This window comes from Ornithorhynchus anatinus, chromosome 7 (genome assembly GCF_004115215.2).
Source record: "Ornithorhynchus anatinus isolate Pmale09 chromosome 7, mOrnAna1.pri.v4, whole genome shotgun sequence".
Taxonomy (NCBI): Eukaryota; Metazoa; Chordata; class Mammalia; order Monotremata; family Ornithorhynchidae; genus Ornithorhynchus; species Ornithorhynchus anatinus.
Genome location: NC_041734.1, coordinates 2,033,145 through 2,054,557, shown reverse-complemented (window position 1 = coordinate 2,054,557; position 21,413 = coordinate 2,033,145). Strand labels below are relative to the sequence as shown.

Genomic DNA, 21,413 nt, shown 5'->3' with positions numbered 1-21,413 from the left:
TGATTTGCTAATTATGGTTTCCGCTTTCCCAGGAAGCCAATTGCTATCTTCAACCAGGGAAATATTTTCGTTTGACAGATATGGAATCTATCATCCCTCTCTCTTCCCGTTGCTCACTTGCAGGACCCTGGTGCGGGGGATCCGGGTGTGGGGGGAGAGAGTTTTCTTTCCTTCGACTCCTGCTGGTTAACGACTGAGCCTCCTTAAATGTATAGAGCGGACATGTGGCGGAGCCAGGATTGGAACCCGGGTCCTCTGACTCCCAGACCTGGACTTTCTCCACCAGGCCACGGGTGAGGGAAGACCCTAATAGCTTAGGGAGATCACTGAGGACTCAAATGAGCGAGTGATGATAGAATGGGGAGATGAGAGATTAGTCAGGGAAGGTTTTCTGGAGGAGAGGTGATTTTAATAGGATTTTGAGACACTCTAGCGGGTATAAATACCGCTGTTATTATCATTATTATTTTTATTATCGTACCATTCGCATGCTGCTGACATTGCACATTCTTTGATAGTGATAATAGTAGCTGTGGGTTTTGTTAGGTGCTACACTGTTTTAAGCGCTGGGGTAGATACAAGCAAATCAAGCCAGACACGGTCCCCATCCCACATGAGGCTCGCAGTTTTAGAGAAGCAGCGTGGCTTAGTGGAAAGAGCCCGGGCTCGGGAGTCAGAGGTCGCAGGTTCTAATGCCGGCTCCGCCGCTTGTCAGCTGTGTGACTTTGGTCGAGTCACTTCACTTCTCTGGACCTCGGTGTCCTCCTCTGTCAAATGGGGATGAAGGCTGTGAGCCCCACATGGGACAACCTGATGACCTTGCATCTACCCCAGCACTTAGAACAGTGCTTGGCACAAAGTAGGCACTTAAAAAGTATTATTATTATTATTATTATTATTATTAATCTCCATTTTACATGCATGCTCCCTGCTGCTTCTCAAGGAGCAGGAAATTCTAGAGGAGGAGTAATTCAGCAAGGAGTAAATAAATAAGGGAAATTCAGCCATAAATAAGGATTTCCGATTCCTTCATCAGAGAACTAGGCCTGTGCTAAACTCCTCCAAGGCAGGGTTCATATCTACCAGCTCTATCGTAGGCCCCCCCAAGCGCTCAGTACAGAGCCCTGAGCCCATTAGGTGCTCAGTAAATATCCATAATGGGTCCAGTCTCTCCTCCAGAGTTCTGCTCTGAGGAACGGCAAAGCAATCTTTCTTTCACAAGTTTTCCCTCCCTTGGGACGTGCCAAGCCCTTTCCATAGGGAACTTTCCATACGTGACTTTCCATATGTAAACCAGAGATTTGGGATCCGGTCTGGCTGAGGACGCCCAGCCGACTGACCGCCAATCAAATCCACCGGCTCCGCAGCTTTGCCTAGCTGAGGTTTGCATCTCCGTGGACTCTCCCGGGCTCCGGCCTCCAGAGTTTGCATTGCAGACGTTCCCGATTATTCAAAGGTGCCACGTCCCCTGACGATTTCGATCATCGGTGGATGCGTCTGGATGAGTGCGTAACCTTGAAACGAAGCTGCTTTTTAAAGCCGGGGTGGGGGGTTGGGAAGAGAGGACTCAGAAGAGTCTACAAATCCATCCCGTGGCAGAAACAACCTTTAAAAATCAAAGCAGATTGCTCCAGGCAGTGGCGGAGATATTGTGACAGGGACTGCTTTCCCATCGTGGAAATAAGCCTGCTTTCCCATCGCTGAAATTCTCCATCTGTCTCAGCACAGGGTGGTTGGGTGGGGGTGAGTCCCTGGAAGCTGGTCGTGGGAAGGGAACGTGTCTGCCAACTCCGTTGTTTTGTTCTCCCCCGAGCGCTTAGTGCACTGTGGTGCACGCGGTAGGTAATAATAATAATAATGGTACTTATTAAGCACTTATATATGCCAAGCACTGTTATGAGCGCTGGAGGGGGATATAAGGTAATCAGGTTGTCCCACCTGGGACTCACAATCTTACTCCCCGTTTTCCAGATGAGGTAACTGAGGCCCAGAGAAGTGAAGCGACGTGCCCAAAGTCACACAGCAGACAAGGGGCGGATCCAGGATTAGAACCCACATCCTCTGACTCCCAAGCCCGGGCTCTTTCCGCTGAGTCACGCTGCTTCTCTTGAGTAGCTGCTCAGTAAATACCACTGGGGTTTTTTTAATAGCATTTGTTCAACGCTCACCATGCGTCAGACACCGTACTAAGCGCCGGGGTGGATACAGTCTAATCCGGTGGGTTGTAGTCTCCGTCCCGCATGGGGCTTCCAGTCTTAATCCCCCTTTTTCAGAGGCGGTAACCGAGGCGATTTAGATCAGCGTATTTTGGACACCTAATCAGGAGAATTCATTCCCTGGAGAAGACACTGATGCTGGGAAAAGTCCAGGGAAAATGAGGGAGAGGCAGACGGGCGGCTAAACGGATACCATAACGACGATAACGGAAGAACCGTTAGAAAAGGTTACGGATTATGGCGGAAGACAGGAGAAAATAGACCCAGAGAGTCGCTACGAGTCGACGGCACCTGATGATGATAAACCGAGGCCCAGGAGGGAAGTGTCCATCACCCGGACAGGCGGTTAGCGTCGTTCCCGCAGCGTCACCAGGGTGGAATTGTCCAGGCCCCCCGACAGGCAGTTAGCTCCATTCCCTCGGGGTCACCAGGACGGAAACGTTCAGCCCCTGGACAGGCAGTTAGCGCCGTTCCCTCGGGGTCACCAGGACGGAGGTTTCCATCTCCCAAACAGGCGGTTAGCGCCGGCCCCTCGGGGTCACCAGGAAGGTAACGTCCAAACAGGCGGTTAGCGCCGTCCCCTCAGCGTCACCAGGATGGAAGTGTCCAATCCCCAGATGGGCAATTAGCTCCATTCCCTCAGGGTCACCAGGACGGAAGCGTCCAGCTCCCGGACAGGCGGTTAGCGCCGTCCCCTCGGGGTCACCAGTTCAGTCACTCCTATTTATTCTTTCATTCAGTCGTATTTATTGAGCTCTTCCTGTGTGCCCAGCACCGTACTGAGAGCTCGGAAAGTACAGTTCGGCAACAGATAGAGACAATCCCTGCCCAACGACGGGCTCACGGTCTAGGAGGGGACAGAGCACTGTACTAAACACTAGGGAGAGTCCACCAGAACAATAAACAGACCCATTCCTACTCCCAGTCCAGCCCCCAGTTCTTCCTGTGGCCTCTCCCGGATCTCAGGGAGCTCCACGCCGAGGCCCAGGCGGCCCACCCCGCCAACGTGTCGGCGCCGTCCCCCGGATTTAGGCCGGGGGTGTCTGGTGGGGTCCAGCCGCGGGCCCGGGGTTCGGGTTGGGTTTGCGTCCTCCCCGCCGTCGTGGCTTAGTGGAAAGAGCCCGGGCTTGGGAGTCAGAAGTCGTGGGTTCTAATCCCGCCTCTGCCACTTGTCAGCTGGGTGACTTTGGGCAAGTCACTTGACTTCTCTGCCCTTCAGTTTCTTCGCCTGTAAAATGGAGATTAAGACCGTGAGCCCCACGTGGGACAACCTGATAACCTTGTATCTTCCCCAGCGCTTAAAACAGTGCTTGGTACGTAGTAAGCGCTCAACAAAGACCATCATTATTATCATTTACTATTCTATGCCGTAATGCCTAGAGCCCAGGCCCAGAGCCAGAAGGTCGTGGGTTCTAATGCCGGCCCTGCCATTCGTGTGCTCTGTGAACTTCGGCAAATCACTCCTCTGGGCCTTGGTTCCCTCGTCCGTGAAATGGGGATGGGGACCGTGAGCCCCTCCTGGGACAGGGACTGAGTCCGACCCGATTCGCTTGTATCCACTCCAGCGCTTAGTACAGAGCCGGGCACATAGTAATCGCTTAACAAGCACCACGGCTATTTTCATTATTATTATCAGACTCCGATCGGCTCCTCCGGCAGCCAGCTGGGAGAGCATCACTCAGCGCAAACCCCCCATCCCCCAAACGCCTCCCCGTCCCCACACCCCCGGCACGGAGAGAGATTCGGGGGAGAAACAGGGCCAGGGAAAAAGGAATTACAGCGAGATGTAATTTAAGAGCAGCCGGGAGCAGGGGCGCTCCGAGAAAACATTGCGCTTGGGTTGTTCATTTCTAAATCTATTTATGGTTCCGTTCGGCCCGGCGGATCCAGCCTCATTAGGAGGGGAGAGGCCGAGCCGGTTCTCCTGGAGTCATTCCTACCAGGCCCCGGACGTGAGGGGGGCTTGCGGGACTTGTTTGGGAATTGAGGTCGGGCCGGGATCCCGGTTCCGCCACGTAGCCGCTCTGTGACCTTGAGCGAGTCACTTCACTCCTCAGTGCCTCAGTTACCTCATCTGTCAAATGGGGATTAAGAATGTGGGACAGGGACTGGGTCCAACCTGGTTTTCTTGTGTCCACCCTTACGCTTATTACAGTTTCTGGCTGTTTACAATGAGAAAAGACAAGCAGAGGCCCGGCTGGACGCAGCCCCCAGACGGGTAGTTAGCGCCGTCCCCTCGGCGTCACCGAGATGGAAGCGTCCAGCCCGCAGACGGGTGGTTATCAGGAGCTTAGTACAGTGTTCTGCACACAGTAAGCGCTCAAAGAATACGATTGAATGAATGATTGAAAGTGGCAAAGTCGGGTTTGGAACCCAGGTCCTCTGGCTCCCAGGTCTGTACTCATTCCACTAGGCCACGCTACTTCTCTTTTGGCCCCCGCCCGCAACTCCAGATTTAATAATGATAACTGTGGTGTTTGTAAAGCGCACGTTATGTGCCAGGCACTGTACTGAGCGCTGAGGCGGATACAAGCAAATGGGGTCGGACACGGTCCCTGTCCCACACGGGGCTCACAGTCTTCATCCCCATTTTCCAGATGAGGCCCAGAGAAGTGAAGTGATCTGCCTAAGGCCACACAGCAGAGAAGTGACGGACCCGGGATTAGAACCCATGACCTCTGACTCCCAGGCCCGGGCTCTAGCCACTACGCCCTGAAATCGGGGGTGCCTTTCAGAGCCCGGGGGAGGACTGTGGGTGTCGCTGACTGCTTTTTCCCTTCACCGTGTGCTCATAGATCTAGAAATGAAATATGAGCCAGCGGCTCGCCAAAAACACCCATCTCTGGGCCGATGAATATTTCAGCGACGGTGGCGAAGCGCTTTCTCCATTTAATGCTTGTCTTGGATCGAGGTGAGAGGCACTGAGTGACTCGGATGGAAAAGGAGAAGGCGGGGAGGGGAGAGGGCTGATGTCACCATCGTTCATTCATTCAGGCGGATTTATTGAGCGCTTACTGTGTGCAGAGCACTCAATCTTCTGAGTTCCGTTAGGTCGAGACAACGGCCTTCGACGTCCCCGTGTGATTTCTGGGAAGAAGGAAGTTCATTTAATCCCATTTATTGAGCGCTCACCGTGTGCAGAGCACTGTACGAAGCGCTTGGGAGAGTACGGTACAACTTTAAACGGACACATCCCCTGCCTACAACGAGCTTACAGTCTCGAAATTCTACAGATGCTACTATTAGAGAAGCAGTGGGGCCTAGCGGGTAGAGCCCGGGCATGAATCAATCAATTAATCAATCGGTGCTATTCACTGAGTGCTTACTGCGTGCAGAACACTGTCCTAAGCACTCGGGAGAGGACGATATGACAATAAAACAGACGCATTCCCTGCCCATAATGAGTTTACAGAGCAGGAGAGACACCCAGGCAGATTTGAGGCTCTTAAAAGATCTTAAAGCCTAATAGGGTAGCCAGGCACTAAAATACTTTAAAGATAGGAGGGAAAGGGGGATATGTATATGCTTAAGTAATAAAGTGCACAGGAAAAATGCATAAATGATTCAAGAGGTTCTGAGAACAAAGTGGCACAGAAGTGCTGAAGAATTTAAAAGGTGGAGAGGGAAGCGTATAATCAGGGGTGACGATAAATTGATCAGGGAAGGCTGCCCGAAAGAGATGTGATTTCCGAAGAGCGTAGAAGAGACGGAGAGCCGTGGTCTGTCAGATTAAAAACGGGGAGAGAATTCCACGTAGGGGGAAGGGCTGAAGAGAGACATCAGCCGTAGGATAATGTCGTTTAAGACCAACGAAGATTGTGAGCTGGGGTGCAGTGGGAGCGGGGCGGGGATGAGTACTTGGGAGCCAGCTGATTGAGAAACTTAAAGCTCGGAGTTTTTGCTGGATGCAGGGAGAAATGGGCAGCCATCGGAGGTTTAGGAGTCGGGTGATGTCTATACAACAGTGTTTTAGGAAACGGATCAGGGCAGAAGGGCGAAATGTGGCCTGGAGAGAGGAGAGGCTGTAGGCGGGGGGCCTCGCGAGGAGGTGAAGCCGTAGTCAGGCTGGAATGCAAACAAGGACCCGAATTAAAACGGTGGCCGTTCGACTGGAGAGGGAGGGCCAGGTCCTGGCAGTACTGCGGAAGAAAACCCGACCGGCTTGGTGAGGGATCGAAAACGGGGGTTGAAGGACGGGGAGGAAGAAGGATATTGCCAAGGTTGCGGGATTCAAAGATGGAGAGGAAGGTCCCGCTGTCAACTGGGATGGGAATATTAGGTGGAGGGAAGGATCGGGGAGGGAAGATGAGGGATTGGGTTTTGGACGTAGCTCGGGGCGCTCGTGGGACGTCCATGCGGAGATATCCTGGAGGGAAGGAGAAACGCAATATTGCCGAGGAAGTGAGAGGTCAGGGCTAGTGAGGTAGAGTTAGGAGTTATCGGCCTAGGAGCTCTGGAGGCAGTTGAGCACCCCAAAAGAGTGAGGGCACAGTGAGAAGAGAAAGGGATCCAGAACAGAGACAGAGCCTTGAGAGACACCCAAAGTGAGGGGGTGAAAGGCGGAGAAAGAGTGGTGGAAAAACTGAAAAGGAACAGCCAGAAAGATGAAAGAACCAGAGGTAAATTCAAGTAAAACCGAGGTTAGATTGTGTTTTCTGAAGTAAAAAGGAGCGGACCACAGTGCCAAGGCAGTTGAGGTATCAAGGGTGATTAGAATAATAATAATGTTGGTATTTGTTAAGTGCTTACTATGTGCAGAGCGCTGTTCTAAGCGCTGGGGGAGATACAGGGTCATCAGGTTGTCCCACGTGAGGCTCACAGTTAATCCCCATTTTACAGATGAGGTGACTGAGGCAATGAGGTGACTGAGGCACAGAGAAGTGAAGCGACTCGCCCACAGTCACACAGCTGACAAGTGGCAGAGCCAGCATTCGAACCCATGACCTCTGACTCCCAAGCCCGGGCTCTTTCCACTGAGCCACGCTGCTTCTCAATACAGTAGATTCCATTAGGTTCGGTAAAAGAGGAGGTCGAGGGTGTCCTCCGTGGGATGAAAAAGGTAGAAACCAGATTAAAGAAGGTCTGAAGGGCCTGGTTTCCAATCCTGGCTCTGCCACTTTGTCTCCTTTGGCAAGTCGGTTCAGTCCCTGGGCCTCAGTTTCCTCATCTGGAAAATGGGGATGAAGACCGTGAACCCCATGCGGGGCAGGGACCGTGTCCCACCTGACGATCTCATATCCACCCCAGCGCTTAGTACGGTGCCTGGCACATAGTAAGTGCCTAACAGATATGATTAAAAAAGAAAAAAAGTCTTTGAGTCCCACAGCTCATCCTTTCCTGCCAATTATAATAAAAATAATGGTACTTGCAAAGCGTTTACTCGGTGCCAAGCACTGTTCTAAGCACTGGGGTAGATACAAGTTCATCAGGTCTGACCCAGCCCCGTCCCACGTGGGGCTCAATCGTTCCATCGTATTGATTGAGCGCTTACTGTAGGCAGAGCACTGTACTAAGTGCTTTCCAAATTGGAAAGTACAATTTGGTAACAGATGGAGACGGTCCCTACCCAACAACGGGCTCGCGCTCATATCCCCATCTGACAGATGAGGTAAACGGAGGCACGGAGCACCGAAGTGACTTGCCCGAGGTCACAGAGCAGAGAGGCCTCGGGCCTTGCAGTTGTTACTCACTGTACGGGGTGCGTCCGGTGAGCAGAAGCCTGTCCCGGCCAATTTGGGGGGCGGCCCGGAGAAGCTAAAGCCTCCCCCTCTAGACTTGAGGGCGGGGAATATGCTGATTGTTCTGTTGGACTCTCCCAAGCGCCTAGTACAGTGCTCAGTGAAGCGCCTAGTACATTAACGGCTCAATAAATACGATCGAATGAGTGAACTACAAAGAGCAGCATAGTGTAGTGGGTAGAGCAACGGGCCCGGGAGTCAGAAGGCCGTGGGTTCTAATCCCGGCTCTGCCACTTGTCTGGTGACCTCGGGCAAGTCGCCTCACCTCTCTGGGCCTCGGTTTCCTCATCAGTTAAATGGGGAATGAGACTGAGAGCCCCGAGTGCGACAGGGAATGTGTCCGACTCGATTTTCCTCTGTCCACCCCAAGCGTTTACCACAGTGCCTGGCACACGGTAAGCGCTTACCAAATACCATCGTCACCATCTCGACCACCCCTGCCCTCAATCACCTGGTCGAACGGGGTATTCCTACACTGTCAGACCCACCGCCGTTAAGAGGTCAACCCGGAATTGCCGTCGGTTATGACGCCTCGCCCCGGGGAGGGCTGGAATAATTCGGCTCTCAGCGTCGATTAAAATGCAGTCATCCTTCCCGCCTCCTTTCCACATCCACGGAGCTGTAAAAAGAGGTGCTACTTTCGAAGACTCTGTGAGGAAAACAGTAAATACGGAGTCGTCGCGCTGTCTCCACTGCCGCCAACTCCCTCCTTACCCGGAGTGATTAAGAGGAGTCATCGCCGGGAAAGGCCAAACCTTGGTCTTCCTCTAGGATGATAATAACAACAATAATAATAATAGCATTTGTTAGGCACTCAGTATGTGCCGGGCACCGTTCTGAACGCTGGGGTAGATACAAGGTAATCGGGTCGGGCTCGGCCCCTGTCCCACATGGAGCTCACGGTCTTAATCCATCATTATTGTTATTAATCTGCATTTTACCGATGAGGTAACCAAGGCACAGAGAAGTGAAGGGGATTAATAAGAATAATAATGGTATCTGTTAAGTGCTTACTGTGTGCCGTGTACCGTTCTGAGCGCTGGGGTAGAAACCGAAGCCCCGAGCGAACTACCTCCCTGGATTGTCTTTGGGTATAAGCACCGGGACGGTATTTTGGGAATCTAATCAGCTCTCGAGTGGTCCAGATTTCGGCTTCAATTACTCAGTCCCCCGGCCCCCTCCTGCCTCCCCGGGCCGCTCTCCTACTCCAACCCGGCCCTCACGCGCCGCTCCTCTAATGCCAACCTTCTCCCCGGGCCTCCCGTTTCATCCATCTCGCTGCCAGCCGTCGCCCACGTCCCGCCTCTGTCCCGGAACGCCCTCCCTCCTCAAATCCCACAGACTCTTCCCCCACTTCAAAGCCTTATCGAAGGCCCGTCTCCTCCCGGAGGCCTTCCCCGACTGCGCCCTCCTCTCCTCCCGCTCCCTTCCGCGTCGCCCCGACTCGCCCCCTTTATTCATCGCGCCCCGCACCGCTTACGTCCATCTCTGCCATTAATGTATTTATTTCTATTGACGTCTGTCTCCCCCTCTAAATTGGAAGCTCACTGTGGGCAGGGAATATGTCTGTTTACTGTTGTATTGTAAACTCTAATTAATAATGATGATGGTTAAGCGCTCACTATGTGCCCAGCACTGTTCTAAGCACTGGGGTAGATACATGGTCATCAGCTGGCGAGGGCCTCACGGCCTTAATCCCCATTTTACGGATGAGGCCCACCGAGGCCCGGAGAAGTGAAGTGACTTGCCCAGAGTCCCACAGCCGGGATCAGAATCCCGGCCCTCTGACTCCCGAGCCCAAGCTCTTTCCACTAAGCCACGCTGCTTCTCACCGTACTCTCCCAAGCGCTCAGTACAGTGCTCGGCACCCAGTACCAGGTACTTCACCTTTCCCTGGGCCTCAGACTCATTCATTCAATTCAGTAGTATTTATTGAGCGCTTACTATGTGCAGAGCACTGTACTAAGCGCTTGGAACGGACAATTCGGCAACAGATAGAGACCATCCCTGCCCACTGACGGGCTCACGGTCTAGTCCGGGGAGACGGACGGACGAAAACAAGAGCAATAAATAGAATCGAGGGGATGAACGCCTCATTGACAAAATGAATAGGGTAATAAAGATATTTACAAATGAGCACAGTGCCGAGGGAAGGGGAACGAAGAGGGGGAATAATTTGGGGTGTGGTGCGGTGGCAAAAGAGTCCTGTTCCCCCTCCCTCTTTGAGACTCCTGTGGGACCGTGACCCCCCCTCTGGTCTGATGATCTTGTATTTACCCCAGCGCTTAGCACAGCGCTTGGTACCTAGTAAGCACGTAAGTACTTCAGTTCAGTGCACCGCACCAGAGAGGCAGTCACTAAGTACTACTGCCGGAACCAAAAAAAAAACTCACGTCCTTCAGGGGCTGAGAGGTTGAGAAGTGGCATGGCGTAGCGGCTGGGAGCCAGAAGGTCATGGGTTCTAATCCCGGCTCCGCCCCTTGTCGGCTGTGGGACCTTGGGCGAGTCGCTTCACTTCCCTGGGCCTCAGTTCCCTCATCTGGAAAATGGGGATGAGCCTGGGAGCCTCACGTGGGACAACCCGATTGACTTGTATCTTCCCCAGCGCGTAGAACAGTGCTTGGCACATGATAAGCGCTTAACGAATACCCACATTATTACTATTATTCACAAACCGTCACCTTCTTCCTCCTAGTTCGGCTCAGATTCAAGGACTTCTCACCGGAGCCGAAGAATGCACATTTTAGAGTTAGATGATACTGCGAAAGGATCGCGTCCGCATGAAATATTTATCGATGAGGCTTCCCCCGGGCGCTTGTGATCTCACTCCCTCATAAATATTGAAAATGCTTGTTCTGCTTACTGTACGGAAGAGTGATTTTCCCGTTAGGAGAGCTCGGTCCGGGGACGGAGCCAAAGGTCCGGAAGACTGTGGGGATCGGGATATACCACGCCCAGGAATTTTCCGGTGGTTTGGTCTTCGGAGATGTTGAGCTTGGGCAGCTTGAACGTCCGGAGCGATCGCTGCCCTGGGGGAAAGAGCCTGGGCCTGGCTTGTGGGGATTGGAGCCCTTTGGGGTACTAATAATAATAGTAATAATAATAATTGGGGTATCTGTTAAGCGCTTACTATGTGGCTTGGTGGAAAGAGCCCGGGCTTGGGAATCAGAGGTCGTGGGTTCTAATCCCGCCTCCGCCACCTGTCAGCTGTGTGACTTCGGGCAAGTCGCTTGCTTCTCTGTGTCTCGGCGACATCTGTAAAATAGGGATTAAGACCGTGAGCCCCATGTGGGACAACCCGATGACCTTGTGTCTACCCCAGTGCTTAGAACAGGGCTTGGCACATAGTAGGCGCTTAACAAATGCCGTCATCATCATCGTGTGGCAGGCACTGTACTAAGCACTGGGGTGGATACAAACAAATCGGGTTGGACGCACGTGGGCCTCACCGTCTTAATCCCCATTTTACAGATGAGGGCACTGAGGCCCAGAGAACCAAAGTGACTCGCCCAAGGTCACCCAGAGGACAAGCGACGGAGCCGGGATTAGAACCCATGACCTTCTGACTCCCAGTCCCGGACTCTACGCCAAGATTTATGAACTTCTCGGGTCCCTCGGCCCGCGGGAGACGAGCGCCAGGACTCCCTCTCTCACGGGTCTCTCTCCCCCAAGCCGACTTGCTCCTCCTTCCTACCCCTCCTGTCTGCCCCGCCGTCGGTCAGTCAGTCGCATTTATCGAGCGTTTACTGTGTGCGGGGCACTGGACTAAGCGCTAGGAAGAGGACGGTCCCCTCTTCGGTCCTTCCACCCCCAAGAGCGTCTCCTCTTTAGGGATATTAAAATTTATGCCTTGTTCCCCCCCCCCGACCCTAGACTGGAAGTGGGCAGGGAATGTGTCTATCAACTCTGCCGTACGGTCCTCTCCCAAGCGTTCAGTACAGCGTCCAACCTGATTAACGCGTATCTACCCCAGCGCTTAGAACAGGACATGCCACATAGTGAGCGGTTGACAAGTACCCTTATCGTCGTCATTATTATCATTATTATCTTTATTATCACAGTAGCCTGGGCTCAGGAAGCGCTCAATAAATACGACTGGTTGAGCTCTACCCCAGCCCGAAACTCTTGCTTTTATCTCCCAGAGTCCCATAGCACTTAGGTACAGATCGATAAATTATGCATCGTAAATCGTTTATTTATTTATTTGATGTCATTTCCCCCCCTCCGGTCTCTGAGCCGATTATTGGCAGAGCCCGTGCCTAGCAACTCCGTCGTATTCTCCCGAGTGCTTAGTACAGTGCTCCGCACCCAGTGAGCGCTCGATCAATACCACCGATCGATCGATTGGTGTTAAGAGCGTGGCTCAGTGGAAAGAGCCCGGGCTTGGGAGTCGGAGGTAATGGGTTCGAATCCCAGCTCTGCCACTCGTCAGCTGTGTGACTGTGGGCAAGTCACTTCACTTCTCTGGGCCTCAGTTCCCTCGTCTGTAAAATGGGGATTAACCGTGAGCCTCACGTGGGACAAGCTGATGACCCTGTATCTACCCCAGTGCTTAGAACAGTGCACTGCACATAGTAAGAGCTTAACAAATACCAACATTATCAAATACTGGTTTCTCCCGTGTCTTTCTTCTCTGGGATATTTCCTCTCTGTTGTGCCTGGACACATGTTGCTCATTAACACACAGGACACATAAACTTGGCTGGGTTTTTGTTTAGGCAGGATGTAAAACCATCCCTCCGGGTTGGCTTGTATCACCAGTTTCACATCCTGCAGACTCTTTAATACAAATATAATTTAATCCGAGAACATCTGCCTCAGTGGACCTTTTTTTACATAAAAAAACCGGGTATTTGTTAAGGGCTTACTATGTGCACGGCGCCGGGGTAGATACAAGCAAATCGAGTTGGACCCGGCCCCCGTCCTAGGTGGGGCTCACCGTCTTAATCCCCCTTTTACGGATAGGGGAACTGAGGCCCAGAGAAGCGAAGAGACTCGGACGAGGTCACACGGCAGACAAGCGGCGGGGCCGGGATTCATTCGTTCGGTCGTATTTACTGAGCGCTTACCGGGTGCAGAGGACGTGCTTGGAAAGTACAATTCAGCAGCGAATAGAGACAGTCCCTGCCCACACGGTCTAGAAGGGAGGAGACAGACATCAAAACAAGTAATCAGACATCAGTAGCATCAATATCAATAAGTAGAATTATAGATATATACACTTCATTAAGACAAATAAATCGAATTATAAATATGGAATAGTAATCGTAATGACGATGGTATTTGTTAAGCGCTTACTATAGGTCAAGCGCTGTTCTAAGCACGGGGGGGGGGGGGATACAAGGTCATCGGGTTGTCCCAAATGGGGCTCAACATCCTCATCCAGATGAGAGAACTGAGGCCCAGAGAGGGTGAAGTGACTTGCCTAAGGTCACAGAGCGGACAAGTGGCGGAGCCGGGATTAGGGACCCATGACCTCTGACTCCCAAGCCGGGCTCCTTCCCCTAAGCCACGCCGCTTTTTATATCTACATACATATATACACAAGTGCTGGGGGAGGGACGTGGAGCTAAGGGAGCGGGTCGGGGCGATGGGGGAGGGCAAAGGAGGGGAGGAGGATTAGAACCCAGGCCCTTCTGACTCCCAGCCCCTAACTCTATCCGCTAGGCTACGCCGCGCCTCCTTTTCCTAATTTTTCCCCTCTTGATTTGAGACTTCCTATAGACCCTCGACCACTTCCAGAGTCCGCCAGACGAGTCTGGTGTGTCTGGGCTAATATACGTCCATTTCCTGAGTACCGTTAATTACCATTTTGATCAGCCCGCCCCTGCCGTCGATAAAACCGTTCCTGGCGGAGCCCAAAGTTGTGGCAGCCTCTCGCGGAGCTTTCCTTCGCTGCAGCCGGCAAAGAATCGAAAGGTGCTTTGAATTTTCCAGGAAAAGCAAAAAAAATGGGAGCCCAACCCACGAAGCGCCTCTCCCCGGCCGAGGTTTTGCGGTTGACCCGCTGGGGTCCAGATAAACCAGTCTTTCTGTGCCGCAGTTAGGGGTCCGTCGGCCGGAACCTAGAGGAAAGACCCCAGATCTGGGGGTCGGGAGGCCTGTGTTCCCTTCCCAGCTCGGCCCCCGGTCCGCTGTGTGACCTTGAGCAAGTCGCTTAATCTCTCTGGGTCTCGGTTTCGTCCCCCGGTCAGTCAGTCGACTGAATTAAGTGCTTGGGAAAGTAATCAATAGATCGATCGTATTTACGGAGCGCTTACTGTGTGCAGAACACTGGATTAAGCGCTCGGGACAGTAATCGGTCCATCGATCGTATTTCTTAAGCTCTTAATAATAATAATGTTGGCATTTGTCAAGCGCCTGACTATGTGCCGAGCACTGTTCTAAGCGCTGGGATAGACGCAGGGTCGCCAGGTTGTCCCACGTGGGGCTCACGGTTAATCCCCATTTTACAGATGAGGTAACTGAGGCACAGAGAAGTTAAGTGATTTGCCCACAGTCACCCAGCTGACAGTGGCAGAGCCGGGAGTCGAACCCATGACCTCTGACTACGAAGCCCGGGCTCTTTCCACTGAGCCACGCTGCTGCTTTACTGTGTGCAGAACACTGGACTAAGCGCTTTGGAGAGTAATCGGTTCTATCAGTCGTATTTATTGGAGTGCTTACTGTGTGCAGAATGCCAACATATTATTATTATTATTATTAAGTACCATAAAAGAAAAAAGAAAGTCTCCAGAAACAATTAACAAGAAAACCTCACATCCCGGTTGTCCCGGCTTTCCAGTTCAGTTTTCCCAGACTCCCGGTGCGCTGCAAGTGACATCCCCCCTCTAATAATAATAATAATGTTGGTATTTGTTAAGCGCTTACTATTGTGCACAGCCACTGTTCTAAGCGCTGGGGGAGATACAGGGTCATCGGATTATCCCACTTGAGGCTCACAGTTAATCCCCATTTTACAGATGAAGCAACTGAGGCCCCTCTAGACCGTCAGCCGCTGTGGGCCGGAACGTGTCTGTTGTCGTCGTCGTCCGTTGTTGGAATTTTCCCCTCCCGAGCGCTTAGTACCGTGCCGTGCGGCACGGTAAAGCGCTCGATGAATCCGATTCGAACGAATGAACGCTTTCCTCCCCGGGGGGAAAGAGACGGGCCGCTTCGAGAAAGCAAGCGAGCTTAGGGTGGGGGATTTCTTTCCCTCTCTCTGCGGTCAAAAAAAAACCCAACCAACTGCAGTTTTTCTCTTGCAAGGACAATCTGGCGCTTGCATCTTCCAAAGCTGTTATTTACATTAGCACTGCAAGGTTTCCTTTCCTCGTTCCTCGTTCCAAGCGTAAAATCACGACGAGAGGGGAGAGAGCAGGGTTGACACCCTCCCCCCGGGGTCAGGGCCGAGAGGCCTGGGCCCGCGTAAACGGGAAGGCCGTGACCTGTAAACGGTGACAGGCCTAGGGCCAAAAGCGCTCGCAGGCAGTGGTTTGCACGCAGGTAAGGGCTCGATAAATACGCTGAGTGAATGACAGGGGTTTTCATTTTACGCACTCGTTCCTACCCTGTCCCGCCCCCCTCCTCTCACCCCCGGGCCGACCCCTGGCTTTTCCGCGGGTCGGCGGGCTGGCCAGTGGGCTAATCCCTGCTTGGGATCGGTAGTCACACTCGCCCCTCCTTCTTCATCCCCCCTCCAAGAGGTGAAGACAGTTCCGACCGCGTTTCCCTCTCGGACTTCAAGAGGACTTAAAATAATAATAATTTACGCATAATAATGTTGGTATTTGTTTAAGCGCTTACTATGTGCTGAGCGCTGGGGGAGATAAAAGGTAGCTTGTCCCACGTGGGGCTCACGGTCTCGATCCCCATTTGACAGATGAGGGACTGAGGCCCAGAGAAGCGAAGTGGACTTGCCCAAAGTCACACAGCTAAGTGGCCAAGATTAGAAACTCACGAGAAGTTTTCTAGACTGTGAGCCCGGTGTGGGCAGGGATTGTCTCTGTTTGTTGCTGAATTGTAATTTCCCCAAGCGCTTAGTACAGTGCTCTGCACACAGTAGGGGCTCACTAAATCCGATCGAATTGAATGAATGAAAGTCCTCAGCGGTCAACGGCTTTCTTAGCTACGTCGCTGTCCGTGACGGGTCTGCGTGCTCTGCCCTTGATTCCGACTGAGTCCACCACCGAATGAAACGATAATAATAACGTTGGCCATTTGTTAAGTGCTCGCAATGGGCCAAGCACTGTATTAAGCGCTGGGGTGGATGGGGTTGGACACGGTCCCCGTCCCACTTGGGGCTCCCAGCCCCGATCCCCCATTTGACAGACGAGGGAACCGAGGCCCGGAGAAGCGAAGCCGACCTGGCCGAGGTCGCCCGGCAGGCGGATGCGGGATTAGAACCCACCACCTTCTGACTCCCGGGCCCGTGCTCTGGCAGTTCAGGCCCCTCTCCCCACCCGCAGCGATTCCAAATCGCAGAGGGGAGACTTCCAAGGCCAGCCGTCCCCCCGGAGACGTTTCTTTTCTCCGTATTCAAAGACATCGAACCCGCAGGCCGTGACCCTCTCCTGCCTTAATTTCCGTGAGTTCATTATCCCGGGATGATAGATCAGCAGTGTGTCCGTGAGAGGAGCTTGGATCCAGGAATTTGAATACGGTTCTGAAAGTCTGACACACTCTGGGTTGGTGTGGGGAAAACCCCGTCCCCCCCGTCCCCTTTGCCGAGCGCAAACGTTACGCAAGAGCGTGTGTGAGGCTCCGTTCAACCGCTCGCGTGCCGACGGCAGACTTCCGGCGTCGAGCCCGTGGCGGGTGTTTATTGAGCGCTCACTATGTGCCAGGCACCGTTCTAAGCGCTGGGGGGTGGAAACAAGGTAAATCGGGGTGGACACAGTCCCCTGTCCCACATTGGGGTCACACTCTTAATCCCCATTTTTTACAGATGAGGTAACTGAGGCACAGAGAAGGGACGTGACTTGCCTCGGGTCACACAGCAGGCATGTGGTGGAGCCAGGACTAGACCCAGATCCTTCTGACTCCCAGGCCCAGACTCTATCCACTCATCGTAAGCACTTACTACGTGCCGGCCTCTGTGCTAAGCACCGGGTGGAGCCCGTTGTTGGGCAGGGATCGTCCCTCTGTTGCCGAACTGTACGTTCCAAGCGCTTAGTCCAGTGCTCTGCACCCGGTAAGAGCTCAATAAATACGATCGAATGAATGAATACCAGCGCATCGGGTCGGACACAGTCCCTGTCCCACGTGGGGCTCACGGTCTCGTTCCCCATTTTCCAGATGAGGTCACTGAGGCCCAGAGAAGTGACTGGCCCAAGATCACACAGCAGATAAGTGGCAGAGCCGGGATTAGAACCCATGATCTTCTGACTCCCAGGCCCGGGCTCTAGCCCCTGACGCCGTGCTTAGGAGGAGACTCATGAGTGCGGGGATGAGCGGGTAGATGGATGGATGGGTGGACGGATAATAATAATTACGGTATTTGTTGAGCGCTTACTCCGTGCGAAGCCCTGTTCCAAGCGCTGGGGTTGATACGAGGTCATCAGGTTGTCCCCCGTAGGGCTCACAGTCTTCATCCCCATTTGACAGATGAGGTCACTGCCGCAGTCCCCGTCCCACATGGGGCTCACGGTCCGAATCCCCATCTTTTCAGCTGATAAGGAGGCCCAGAGAAGTGAAGCGATTGCCTCAGGTCACACAGCAGACAAGCGGCGGAGCCGGGATTAGAACCCCGATCCTTCTGACTCCCAGGCCCGGGCTCTAGCCACCGGGCCTTGCTGTTTCCTTGCCCACAAGGAGCTTACTGTCCGTGTAACGGGGTTGCCAGGAACCCGGGAGGAAATATTCGCTGCCTCTCAGCCTGAACGCCCCGCCTCATTCATTCATTCATTCAATGGTATTTATCGAGCACTTACTATGTGCAGAGCACTGTACTAAGCGCTTGGAATGTACAAATCGGTAACAGATAGAGACGGTGCCCGCCCTCTGACGGGCTTACGGTCTGATCGGGGGAGACGGACAGACGAGAACAGTAGCGATAAATAGAATCACAGATTCTATTCTGTTCTGCCTCAGTGTCACAGATGGATTTATCCCACACTCCCAACTTCACCATCCCTGATTCTCCCTCCGGCGATCCAAGACCCCCGACACCCCTACACTCTCCCCTCTTCATCCCTTACCTCTCCTTCCAGCCTGGCCCAACGGCAAGCGCCCGGGCCTGGGAGTCAGAGGTCCTGGGTTCTAATCCAGACTCAGCCGCACATCCGCTGCGTGACCTCGGGCGAGTCACTTGGCTCCTCTGGGCCTCAGTTCCCTCGTCTGGAAAATAGGATCGAGCTTGCCCCACAGCACCTGTGTGGATATGTACATATTTATAGTTCTATATATTTTTACTAATGATGCGTATATATCGCGATTAAGTTGTCCTGCTTTCGTCCGTCCGTCTCCCCCGATTAGACTGCAAGCCCGTCAGTGGGCAGGGATGGTCTCTATCTGTTGCCGACTTGTACATTCCAAGCGCTTAGTACGGTCCTCTGCACATGGTAAGCGCTCAATAAATCCTATTGAATGACTGAATGAATATCTATAATTCTATTTATTTATATTGATGCTACTGATGCCTGTCTACTTGTTTGTTTTGCCTTCTCTCCCCCCCTTCTAGACTGTGAGCCTGTTTGTTGGGCAGGGATCGTCTCTATCTGTGGCCAAATTGTACTTTCCAAGTATAGAGAAGCAGCGTGGCTCAGTGGAAAGAGCACGGGCTTCGGAGTCAGGGCTCAGGAGTTCGAATCCCAGCTCTGCCACTTGTCGGCTGTGTGACTGTGGGCGAGTCACTTCACTTCTCTGTGCCTCAGTTCCCTCATCTGGAAAATGGGGATGAAGACTGTGAGCCCCACATGGGACAACCTGATTCCCCTATGTCTACCCCAGCGCTTAGAACGGTGCTCGGCACATAGTAAGCGCTTAACAGATACCAACATTATTAAGTGCTTAGTACAGTGGTCTGCGCACAGTTAAGCGCTCAATAAAATGATAATGAATGAATGAATGAATGTTACTAATTTGATGTCTGCCTCTTCCCTCGACTGGGTCAGAGTATGCCTCTATCTGTTGGTGAACTTACTTGCCAAGCGCTTCGTACAGTGCTCGCACACAGTAAGCGCTCAATAAATACGATGAACGATATGAATGAACATGGACCGTGTCCAACCTGATTACCTGCACTACCCGCGCTTAGAACAGTGCTTGGCACATAGTACGCGCTTAACAAGTACCACGATTATTTTTATTATATTCCAGCGACCATCACCTCCGACTCTCCCTCCAGTACCCAGCTTAAATTCACTCAGCTGCGAATTTATCCGAAACTTCCTTTAGAAGTTTTGTCATTTCGGAACGTGTCTACCAACCCCGATGTATTGGACTCGCCCAAGTGCTAAGCGCAGGGCTCTGCACACCGTACGCTCAGTAAAATACCACGATTGACCACACCGCGAACTTTCCGCTTCGGCACGCATTACTTCCTGACGAGAAGAATTCCCGTCTTCTTTCCTACCGGAAGAAGTCTTTCCTCTTATTGGATCGAAACCTTTTACTTAGTTCCTCATCGCTGGCCTGATTGTTGAAAACGAGCAGGGTCTGGGCGTTCATAAAGCTTCTCCCAAAACAGCCTCCCCTTCCCGTTCGGCACCCTGGGCGACACCCTTACAATCTCTTCCTCCTTTTATTTTATATAAATTTATTTTAGTCTCTCTTCTCCCCGACTCATGAAGGGGACCAGCTTGGCCTGAAGGTCTACTGGATAGAACCCGGACCTGGGAGTCCTGGTTCTAATCCAGTCTCCGTCACTCGTCTCCTGCGTGACCTCGGCTAAGTCACTCCCCTTCTCTGAGCCTCAGTTCCCTCATTAGTTAAATGGGATTAAGAGTGTGAGCCCCATGTGGGACGGGAACTGTGTCCAACCTGATTAGCCTGTATCTACCCCCAGTGCTTAGAACAGTGCTTGACACATAGTAAGCACTTAACAAGTACCATTTTTTTCATTATTATCATCGCAGCCGCTTGTCCCCATCGCTCGGCCGCAAGCGGTGCCGTGGCGTTGAATAGTGTCCGGGGCACCTCCAGATTATCCGACAGGAAGCGACACCCGTTGTGAGGGGAGCCAGATTCCTCGCCAAGATCCCCCGTGAACCTTTGACCCCCAGCAGAACTCCCCTCTCTGCCGAAAGACCGACCGACCGAACCCCGAAAGACCGAAGGGACCCAACACCCCCATCCCGTCCGCGGGCTCGCGGTTTCTCACCCCTCCCCACCTTCAAAGCCATATTAAGGTCACGTCTCCTCCGAGGGCCTTCCCAGATTAATCCCCGCCTTTCCCCAGCTCCCTCTCCCCTCTGCGTCATCCACACTCAGGGATCTTTATTCACCTCACCCTCAGCACTTATGTCCAAATCCGTAATTTATTTACAGGTTATTAATTAATTTATAATATCTGTCTCCCCCTCTAGACTCTAAGTTCACCGCGAGCGGGAAATACGTCTGTCGACTGTGTTGTATTCAACTCTCCCAAACGGTAATAATAATAGTGTTTAAGTGCTTACTATGTGCCAGCACTGTAGTAAGCACTAGGGTCGATACAAGCCAATGGGGTTGGACACGATCCGCCGCATGTGGGGCTCACAGTCTCGATTCCCGTTTTACAGATGAGGGAACCGAAGCCCAGATAATAATGTTAGTATCTGTTAAGCGCTCACTATGTGCCGAGCACCGTTCTAAGCGCTGGGGTAGACACAGGGGAATCGGGTCGTCCCACGAGGGGCTCACAGTCTCAATCCCCGTTTTACAGATGAGGGAACTGAGGCCCGGTGAAGTGACCCGCCCGAGGTCACACGGCCGACGGGCGGGCGAGCCGGGATTGGAACCCACGACCTCTGACTCCCATCCCCGGTTGTATCCACTACACCGTGCTGCTTGGTACAGTGCTCTGCACATAATAAGAGCTCGATAAATACGATCGAATGAGCGAATGAACGCGACGACTAAGGAGGGGAGCGAATTGCCATCTTATCGAGTGAAAACGTGTCGGTTGCGGTGTGATCGCGTCCTCGTGATCAGCGATCAGGAGGGTTGGGGGCCTGCAAATCGTCCTTAAGGCCACGGGTTCTTTGAAGTCATTCTCTAATTTGGAAAATCAGCGTCCCCATCTCAGGTCTCCGGTTTGTCAGATCGGAATAACGAGTATCACCGGGCCTTGAGTTTTGAATAAGTCCGGAACTCTCGGGCCCTCGGAAAACGGGTACTGGAGAAACACCCGGCGTCGTAATTACGATCCTGACCCTCCCGTCTCCCTGGAAGATCGCGCTTTCCCCTTTAGGCCTGGTTTCCGTTCCTTCGTTCGTAAGCGTCGGTTGAGCTCCCGCTGTGAGAGGAGCAGCGTCTTGGCCGTCTGCTGGGAGCCGTG

The 21,413-nt window shown here is 52.8% G+C and overlaps 1 protein-coding gene and 1 long non-coding RNA gene across 2 annotated transcripts in view; both read left to right on the top strand.

The window, feature by feature from the left end:
• The window catches only part of KCNB2 (potassium voltage-gated channel subfamily B member 2), a 100,049-nt gene that overhangs the window by 53,386 nt on the left and 25,250 nt on the right, over positions 1 to 21,413 (top strand).
• Positions 2,646 to 10,807, top strand: LOC114813329. Its single transcript, XR_003761049.2, has 3 exons — positions 2,646 to 2,765; positions 5,012 to 5,127; positions 10,650 to 10,807. It is a non-coding gene; the product is annotated as an uncharacterized LOC114813329 (long non-coding RNA).